Raw genomic sequence first — 10,897 nt, forward strand, 5'->3', positions numbered from 1 at the left:
GGTGGTCGCGCCGGGAGGTCGTGTATGAGTTTGCCGGAGAGCGCTTGGAGTAATAAGCGTGTCGTAATAATTCACGCAAATTGTTTAAAAGTTTGAATTTATTAATTAGTGAGAGTTTAGTGACGTTTGAGCACTGTTGTGGAACTGAAGTTATTTATGTTCGGAGACTTCATGCTGTTTTAAATTTCGGTAAGTATTAAAGTTATTAAAAAATACGATATTAAAGTTTTTGTGGGTACGCGCAGTTATTGTTTATCTTGGGCTTTTTCTTCGACAGGCTGATATAGTTATTGTTTTTAATATTAAAACGACAGACTTAACAATTTCTTTAAGAAAAAGAAGAATATGACTGCAATATAAAGAAAGCAATTTGTATTTCAATATTATTTATAATAAGTTTGAAATGGACAAACATTTATGTTAGTTTTTAATTTTAGTTCCATCATATAGCTAATACGTACGTACAGGCAATTTAATAATAATCACATATATATTTAAAAATACATCAATAATGATAAATCTTTTAAAAGTTCTGTGTGTGTAAACAGGCTCTGTCGCAGTGAACAACGAATTGCAAGTAATAATAATAACGGTCTTTCATTTACTGATAAGATAAGGCGATTGTTTCATTGTATCGGTCCTCGTTACCTGAGATTTAAAACACATTTCTGGAATTCCAATGAAAGAAGTTTCCAGAACAACTCTGTAAAAATTATTGTCTATTTACCTTTTTTGTTACTGGACGTGACGCCATAATAATATAATACATATTCATAAAAATCATAGCAATAAATAAATAATGAATGTAATGGAGGGACTCATTGACATTATTTCAGTTGTATTTATAAATTATAATAATTAAGAAACGATCTAAAATTAAATCTCATTAACAAATTAATTTAAATGTCAGTAAAACGATACCATTATTAACTTGTAACGGCTATAACCATGAACGTGTCATAATACTCAATGTGGCAGAATTTTAGTTATTTATAGTTGAAAGCAGGCAGCTTTTGGTTTTGGAAATGTGTAACTTACCACAAGACTACACTTGTAAGTTTATTGTAATAGTGAACGTAATTGATTGTCAAGATTTTATCTCGAGACGGAATTCCACAACCCTTAAGTCGTGTACACACGTAAGTGACTCGCACTGTTAAGTAATAGAGATCAGAATACAGTGCAGTAGTAAGTACAGCAATCTGTACGGGTATGTTTTTGTCCGCTGAATGTCACCTCCTCTCCCGTGCTGTGATCCTGGTACTCGGTCTAAAAACATTGCAGAGTAAGTAGCTCCTGGTGTCGCGGAGACTCGGGTCTGACAGTTCCGACGACTGACACACACAGAACCTTAGCGTTTGTAATATAATGAATTGATATTCTTTCATTTTGTGTTGTACAATGTACTCGTAATACACATAAATATGTATATAGAACTGAGAAAATAGTTTAATCGATATATATACTTCATGTCGGATTTTGAAAGACAAATTATATTTATTAATTAACTATTCGAAATATTGTTAGACTACTTGCAGAAAAAAAGTGTATAAAAAGATGAGATAATATGAAATATATTAAGTGAAAGCGTACATTTTAATGTGGACGGTGAATGTTTTTAGTTTACATTTCATTATAAAGATATTATATTGAGCGATTATTATATTTAATAAAGATGAAGCGGCTTCTGTGACATGTTCTCATATTATTGAAAACACTAGCCCGGACACTAACACTAACTTTCCTACTGCACTTCATACGCTCCTCAGAATATTGGTTTATTTTAATGTTTGTCACATTTAGGCCCAAAAATGGGTGAAAATATTTTTTGAACCATAGTCTTCAATGTTTAAAGGTCTAATTCTATATAACACAAAAATTTATGTCCGTAATAAATGGCATCTAAATGTGTCATTTGGTATCGTGCTCCCCTAATGTCTCTATTAACTGTAAAACTTAACATATACATTTCTGTTTGATTTTTAAATGTCTTTTTCTAGGATAAGAAGACTTAAAACCTGGACGGGTTAAAGAGATAATTTAGGTTCTAATTAAAATTATAGAAGTGCTGTATTGAACGTATGCATTGTAATGTTACCGAGGATTCTGTCAATAAACAAACTGTGATACAAAGTTACATATACATAGTTTTAAATTTTAATAAATTTTATTTAATAGTATAAAATAATATGTCGTTGTATATTAATTATTAATGTCACATTATTTACATCACGTTACATAATGTTATCAGTTTTTATGTAATATTCAAAGTCTTTTCTATTTCAACGGTTCCATTTAATCTCCTCTCTCGTTGTATATTAATGCTCCGCGGTTTTGTCAGTTCACGTCAGTTCGACGTCGGACGTTCCACAGGACCATCACTGTACCCTCACTAAAACCTTTTCATGGTCACACTACATACGGAGAGTCTGTATATCATACATACATTTTCGCCATGGCCCATGATAATATTAACGTAGATTGTGGAAAGATCACTAAAGTAGAATGTTTACGTCTCTCATATCTCATAAGTGACACGTCTCTTATCGTGGCTGTATACTCTGTGCCGCAGTGACTCCTCCCCGGCTGACGGTTCCATCTTATAAAATCGACGGAGACGGGGACGGTGCGCCTACCTAGTGCCGTAAACATATAGATTACTTTGGTTTGATCGTGAACGAAGTAGTATATTAATATGCAATAAGAATATAATAGACAATCAAGAATCAAGAAATATCTCGAGCACCTCGTCCAGCTTCTGTGTCTTTCTCTGTGTATGACGCGCCCGTTGTTGTTCGATCTCTCGCTCCCGTTTATCTTTCGTTCGACTTAATTTTGTCATATTCTTATCTGACGATTAATTTTTGTAATTGTTTATCATTAGCGATGTTGACTGACAACTGTCTCATATATAAATAAATTAAAAATAAATTAAAATATATGATAATGATTATGTAGTGATGTAAAATGTTCGTACTGTAAAATGATAAAAAACCTAGTTTTTCTTACATATAAATAATAACGATTCCTGACTGTCATTTCATACTAATATTATATTGTAAATCTTAATATACTGCGTGTGTTGTGACGAGCCTCATTACAACCTCCCCAGCCTCCTTACGTTCGTGTGCTGCGTGTGTCGACCGTGGCCTCGGTCCGTGGGAACTCTTCATGTAATGTCATCTCAATTATCACTTTATTATCTCTTACTATTCTGTCATGACTCTTGTCTCGGTCTTGTTATTGTTACTGGCGGTAACTAAAGTCTTATAATTAATTAATTGTAATGTTGGTCGAGTCTCGTATTAGCGAGTGTGTCGAGCAGAGTGACAATGTTGTTTTTGGTGAACGTTAACCCGCCGGGGATGAGGAGGAAGCTGTCCTGTCATTAATTCGGCGCGCGTCCGCACCGGAAGACATTACGTCCAACGTTCCGCGTCACCTGTCAACTGACTACACACACACACACACGCACACATACAGACACACACACACACACAGGCATACATTCTTAACGAACTCTCTGAAGTACTTCGATTATATAATTTTTAATCCTATAATTGAGTGAGCGATTTGTATGTAATGTATATTGTTACCTCAACAGGGGTTTTGTTTTACATCTCATGTAAATCTATTAATTTGTTATAATTAAGTTTCTTTGGTACCTCCCTCCAGATCACCAGGCAGGGGCTGTAATAATGATCCTCATAACAATCTCAGCACAGCCTGTATGTGTGTGTGTGATATCTTCACCCATGTCGTGTTATTCCATTGTCCCACATAAATTCGGGGCGCTCGTCTTCCGTCTGTCAAATCACAAAACAAAGTGGACCGGAAAATATGTTTCAAATTTCGTTAGTTACGTTTCAAGGAAAGTTATTTTTATAATGTCACTTCACTTTATGGATTTGGTATCTAATTAGTACTAAGAAAACGGAACCGTAGTCGGCTCGCGCCTCGCTGTCGGGCGAGGAATTGTAAACATTACAAATAACAGACCTTTCATTTGAAGTCTTTTATTACTAAATATTACATCCCGACCGTCTCAAGTGTCGCAAAACTTTTTATAGAGCAGGTTAAGTCATTATAGATTACTCGATATTTGAAGTAGATACATATTCTAAAAGCGTAATTTGTAATTCTTACGAGCTTAGGAAGCCTCTAACATTACAGTCGCAGTCTGAAATATGTCTACATATGGAAGAATTCTCTGATCGAATAATATATTAATCACATAGAGAAATGAGAACGTTTATAAGTTTGATTCTGACCTTGACTGAAACTAAGAAGAAGAGCTTCGGGACAAGTGTTAGAGAACGTGTAAAATATATCAGACAGTCAAATAGACGTCCGTCTAAATGAGCAGTGTGTGAACAGTGGACAAGCCTAGCCATTACTCCCGTTTTTATAAACTGCAGATCCTCGCTCCAGAAGACATACACCGAGGGTGAAATTAAAAAATTATATAAACTAAATCCTCAAGATAAACAACAAATAAGGATACGAACTGACGTCTCGCTTTCGTCTTTCCGAAATGAAATTTGACAAAACTAATCTAATAACAAAGTTTATGTACATAATTTACATAAAAATATGAATTTGGTTGTAGCTAATGGGTACATTATGAACAGTGGCTTATAACGTACTGAGCGTGCGTCGGGTCACTCTGGTCGAGTGTTAATAGGATTATGTGCGTCGATTACTGTTCAACTATAGTAGGAGTTCAAGCGAGCTGGCGCGACGGAAAAAACACGACTACACCTTGGCTGGTGTTTTCTATTGAAACCCGCTCTGTGAGAAGACTGCTTTTAAAAGAAACCTTATTTGTATAATGTTAACCGCTGCGTCTGTTTCTTGTCGCTGGAAACTTCACACAACATATTATATATAATCGGAAGCGTTGCAGTTTACGGAGCGTGCTGCGCTCGGATGTTTATGTTTTTTAAGATGACACTTCACTATTTTAATTCAATGTATTACAAAGTCTGCAGTGAACGTTTTCAGTTTTTTTAATTTTTAACATTCACCTGTTGTGAATAGCAACTTTGAAGGATTTTATTGTATGGAAAAATGGTTTTTCGTACCTACGATTTAGTCTGTCCTCTTTATCGGTATCCAGTACAGAGATCCTCGGGTTATCGCTGAGAGCTTTATGGATACTGATACTCGAGAATACTATAAAGCATATATTTATCGGTCTATCAGCTATCTTATCTCTGGCCGACAAAGTGATCTGAAAAAATTGTGACGACTTAAAAGAAAAGAATAAGAGAGTGACCTGACCCCTGACTCTTATGTTTATGACAAAAAAATATTAATTACTGAAAATAGTTTTAAGCGGAGAAGATTTGAGCTTAAAAATAACAGAGGCTAGAACTCATACTTTGTCGATAAAGTCCGTCCGTATAAGGTCTTTAGGATAACTCCTCATAGGTCATCGTCTCCTGGTACCGAGAAATATTTCAGTTTCATTGTGACCACATGGACACGTGTGGATCATTAGTAAGTAACTCGAAGTTTGTGTTTAAAGGTTTTTTTTTAAATTGAAAGTAAATAATAATTGTATAAAATGAGATCTATCGTTTTATTTTTCCTTAAGAACAGTTAAAATTATAATTAAATAAAAAGAAAAAACGTACTGTTTTAAAATAGTAGGACGTCGGTTAATCGAATAATAAAAGAGTTGTGGAAGTGGGTGGGACTCATGTTAGAGTATTGTTTTTTATAAATAATCAAGCATTTTCAATGAAATGTGATCGCTAAATAAATTACAAATATAAAATGTCGTAACTCTCCTTGGGTACTATTAGTTATGTACGTTTTGTTTAATCGAGTGATATATTTTATTACAATACAATTGCGATCGTATGTCTGTCTGTGACGAGAACAATGTCCCGGGACAACTGAACACGATATTCAAATATATTTTTATATTGTGAAAATTTCATAAAAATATTCATTAAGTTAATGCTTGGTACTATTATTAGATCGAACGGAGGCCAATGACCTCGTAAACGGCGCTCGCAAACACCTCGCATTGTATAATAGATCTTACTTCATACACATTATATATAGAAACACTTTTATTTACTCTATAGGTTTTATTTTATAAATTCACTTCGGTTTTAGCAGTAGATATTAAAATTTAAATCACTTAAATGTTACGACGATTCATATAATATAATAATGATCAAGTTCAATTTATAGTTAAGGTCTCCGCTTATAGTAGCTCCTCACCCTGTCACCCTGTACTGTCTCATGTCAGGTATCCCGCGTCAAGTGTCTACGGTTCCTGGGGAATCTGGTCACATTGTCTGTGTGTGTTGTTATTGTCTTTGTACGAGTACGTCGCGGAAATAAACATAAATGAAGCTCACCCAACTCCTCGTCTCCCGGAGGGCCGGACTGCAATAAAATTGATTTTTAAAAAATAATATTATACAAATAGTTTTGTGTCCATATGGAATATACTACAAGAACAACTTATTATTAAAATAAAATAAAACATATCATAATGGCATTCCTTGTAAATGTAAAACTGTACTCTAAATTGACTTCCAATGTATGAGTGATGACACTGTCCCGTTTACGATAATGCCTCTCGCACCGGCCACATCAAGACCTCTTTTATAATATTGTATATATCGGATTTATTATAAATTCATTATTTTAAAGACAGGACGCCAGCCTCGCTGACGTCACTAATGTCACTTGTTTCAGTACGTTCCAGATATTTTAAAATGAAACTTCAATTCTTCTAAATGTTCTTGTATTTCTCGAAGGTTCTTCATAATCACATTCTTTATGATCCGCACTCGCTGAATTCTGCAGTCCGCTGTCGTGCGCCCAGACGTCATATTTATACCAGAATTCAAACATAGTTCTAATCCTCTTTTTAAACAGTCTTTGATTATGTTTTACTTTTAACAATAGTAACGACGACCAAAATTTGTTATAATAAATTGATGACAGAAGTTATTTCAATGTTGCATCCGTCATTGAAGCTGATAGCTGTGATATATATAATCATCACTTGTTATTATATGTTAGGGCTAAATCAATCGATATATTTGAGACTATATTTTATTCGGAAGCTTTAACAATCATTAACACTATTTTTAGGAATGTCTTCGGATCACACACATTGATGGTATTATTATTAAGTTTCTAAGTATGACGTGGAGGTGGGAGGTGTATGTTACATGTACGTCTGTATGTTTATATTTCCCCTGTGACTTCCCTTTACACAGAAGTGAGGGAAGTGTAGAGTCAACAGCGCGTGCGAGGGCAGTCCCGTGACGGACGGAAATAGAGTTCTCTAAGGATGTTACATTTTTAAGTGAAACTCTACCGGGACTCTGCTGTACATTATAGATGTCAACGGTTGCATCAATAATTGTAACTCTACACCTAGTAAATAAACTGTTAAGTCATTATAACATTCGAACACAAATAATGAATTGTTATGCTATATAGACATGTAAAGCGTTTATGTGCTAAAAGGGAAATGGGTAAAAGGGTCGAATTAGATCAATTAGCGCATCGATTTTTACCCATTGGGCACGTTTCTTTAATTACACTTATGAAGTTGTACAGTGCACGCTTTGTACACGGGATGACACGCTGGGGCCCTTCAGATGGGACTGTGTGGAAGCATTGAGGGTGTAAAGGGCCCGCATCCTGGTGACGCTCTTTGACAATTAAAACACACACATTACTTACTTTATATACATATGTGCATATATAACCCGAGCGACATATTCCTCGTTGATGAAGTCGCTTCATTTGCTAAGTAGTAAGATAGTCTCACATTATATGACGTCTTTGATCGTGATAGCCTCTGAAAATACAAGAGAGGGACTAACTTAATATCATATGTTAATTGTTCTTGAGATAACTTGAATCTACATTAACCAGTTCTGTTTACTTTCTTCATTATCATAGTGTTTATTGTTCGTCATAAAACAAATAATCAGGAACTCATGTAATTAGCTCGTGCAAATTATTTTGCAAACATTGTGATGAGTTTTGCTGACAAAGTTAAACAATATGTTAATAATATAATATATGTACATATGTGTATCGACAGTCGTGCGCGATTCCGCGGACCACCTTCACACTAGATGCGCTTCACATGTTTTATAGCAGTCATCTTTGTTTCCTGTTGAAGGTTTACACGTCGGAGTGTATCTGATTCATGAGCCGGGAGGGTTACCGACCACCCCTCGTCTAGATCAGCTTCCTCGCTCACGAAATAAAGATAAATGTAGATATTAAGATATTATATTTACAATTTAAACTTCGTACAGTGATTATAATCTAATTGTCACGGAAGTCATTAAGGTCATATCTATTAATGTACGGATATAAAACAAACGGTTTGTAATGGTTCAGAGTGCGGCTCGACTTTTGTTAAGGAGTGTTTTACGTTTGTTGGTTATTAACAAGTTGTTAGTGTTGGCGGGTCAGAGGATGCAGGTACGCTTGGTATAAAAATATACTAGAACAGAGAGCCGGTCATCCCTCTCGCAATAGGCGCATTATAATACTCCAGTCGCATGTTAAACGATTGTTAACTTACCCGTTACCTTGATAGTTATCATTTAATTTTTTTTAGTTCTGGTTATGAAAAACAATTTGTGAGTTTCATGTATTGGACTGTACATTGACTACAGACGACAATTTAATCATTTTCTCTCAATCATAATAATAAAATATTATTTAGTATTATGTTAGAAATTTAATACAATTTTGAAAGTGAAATGAATGTTGCTGCGTTTGCACCGTGATTGTATCAAACGCTCGTGAGGCGTCCGGTCGCTATCATAACGTGTAACAGTTCGTTGTCAAGAGTCAAGACCTCAGAACTGTAATAATAAGCTGAAGACAACGAACATCGACAGACTAATATAACTTGAGGAGTGAGCGCCGAAAAATGACTGCCTTGAGGCTGACGGCACGATAAGAGCGAGTGTTGTTGATTAGGGAACGGGTTTAATAATGTAATGAAGTTATGTTATCGGTTTAAAAAACTGTGAGCCGGCGCTGTGCGGTCGATAGGCGACTGTCAAAAATATGGCGTTATAACGAAAAGCTTTGCGATCGAGATACACACTAGACACGCACATCCTTTTGTGGTTAAATGGATGTGGTTTTTTGATGTATGTGTGTATTTATAAACGGGAAGTAGACGGTGCTCTAAAAGTGGTGGGTCGGAGTCTGAAGCGCCGACTGTTGGCTGCCGACTGCGGGGATATCAATCAACGGTCGGATGTAGACCGCGGATCAAAGATGTCGGCGGAATAAAGCTCTTTAACGAATTAGAGACTAGACATCGTAAAGAGTAACGCGTTCACCGCCACGGACAGAATATTATACGTGCCACGAGGGAGGTCCACATGTATATACGGTGAATGAGAGTCAAGTCCGCGATATTAATAACTATTAGATCTTATATTATAAATATTGATTTTAAACAAAGACTTTTTCAGATATTTCTGTTAACAATATATACATTATTATTAAAAGATTAATCTGTCAGTTTACTTTAAATCTTTAGCTATATGACATAATCGGTCTATGTTTTATGCTCCTTCCAAATGAAAAAAAACCGGAGACAAAAACATTTCTAACAAAGACTACAATTTCCCCACGCGCATTGCAGTCGCAGTACGAGGAGATAAGAGAGCTCGAGGACGGAGGAGGCAATATATCAGTATTCAGTAGGACCAACGCCAGTAGCTGGAGTCACGCGTGTCTAGACACGTACAATACCACTTTCGATCCCTGAACCGAGCCCGCCTGTGATAGTTCCCCGCTTCTGTCTAATTGTGCATAACGAAGAATAACAAAAACCAATGTTCCGAGACAGAAATTCAAGTAAACTGATCGCCTTATTATAAGAAATATAATAAAATAATATCAATGTAATCCATAACACGCGTGTGTGTGCTCTCATCACGACGCGCTATGCGTTGTATATAAATAGATAATTTTCAGCCGTTTTTTGTCTCATTATAACGTCATTAGGAAATGAATTTCCAGAAACACCGAGATGAAATTTAAGAAACGTCTAAAAACCGGCGAGCAGTCTGTCCGTAAAACACCACTAGGTATATTCGGAGACTTTTCACCTGTTTAAATAATTTTCATCGCTATATTTAATACATTAACGTTCTGAATGTGTTTCGGAGGCAATTAATTTAAGAACAGTAAAGTGGATCCTCGATGTTAGTATAACAGAGCTGTTTGACGCATTGCAGTTATACGAGATGCAGAATGTTTATCATTTTAGTTGAAATTGAATTTTAAACTTTTAATATAAGTTGAGACAGTCCCGAGTCCGCTTCCCTAGTCCAGGCGTCACAACAATACATTTTCAAATAACTAGTTTCATTTGTAAACCAAGTAATCTGACAAGATACAGAATAAACTCGTATTAATTATATAACTATTATATATGTATGTATATGAATGTTGAATTATGTCGGTGGTTTCTTACTAGAATTCTTTTGTAGGATGCTTATTACGATAAACATTATTTTAAATTATGACCGTATAATTGTCTCGATCGTCATCTAACTCACCGATCTCACCTCTAACACAGACAGAGACGCGTTACACTACTATAGTTGTGACGTCATCGAGTCCTTCAATTACAATTGTTCCAGTAGTCATTCCGTCTTCATAATTTGAACAGTTTGTGAACTGAATTGTTCGTGACAGATGTAGTTATTGTAAATTATAGCTTCTAATTTGAGAGAATGACTTATTCAATGTTTAGCAGTAGTTCTGTGTGCCCATTCACAGATATATATACAAGTATATTTGTCTCGGACAGTAAGTTTTTTAGTAACATATACTCATTAATATGTAGATTAGATTAATCTTAACAGAG

At 35.3% G+C, this 10,897-nt stretch overlaps 1 protein-coding gene and 1 long non-coding RNA gene across 3 annotated transcripts in view; one reads left to right on the forward strand and one right to left on the reverse strand.

Annotated features, from left to right (window-relative positions):
- The window catches only part of LOC116774233 (GAS2-like protein 3), a 37,815-nt gene continuing 26,918 nt past the window's right edge, over positions 1–10,897 (forward strand). For both annotated transcript variants that reach the window (XM_032666887.2, XM_032666889.2), the window contains exon 1: positions 1–189. The gene's annotated coding sequence lies outside the window, so the exon portion shown is untranslated. The remainder of the gene's footprint in view (positions 190–10,897) is intronic.
- LOC133319696 (uncharacterized) lies at positions 2,198–7,938 on the reverse strand. Its single transcript, XR_009753240.1, has 5 exons — positions 7,723–7,938; positions 6,238–6,405; positions 5,085–5,233; positions 2,747–3,806; positions 2,198–2,636 (listed from the first exon to the last, which is right to left on the reverse strand). It is a non-coding gene; the product is annotated as an uncharacterized LOC133319696 (long non-coding RNA).

This window comes from Danaus plexippus, chromosome 26, assembly GCF_018135715.1.
Source record: "Danaus plexippus chromosome 26, MEX_DaPlex, whole genome shotgun sequence".
Lineage (NCBI taxonomy): Eukaryota > Metazoa > Arthropoda > Insecta > Lepidoptera > Nymphalidae > Danaus > Danaus plexippus.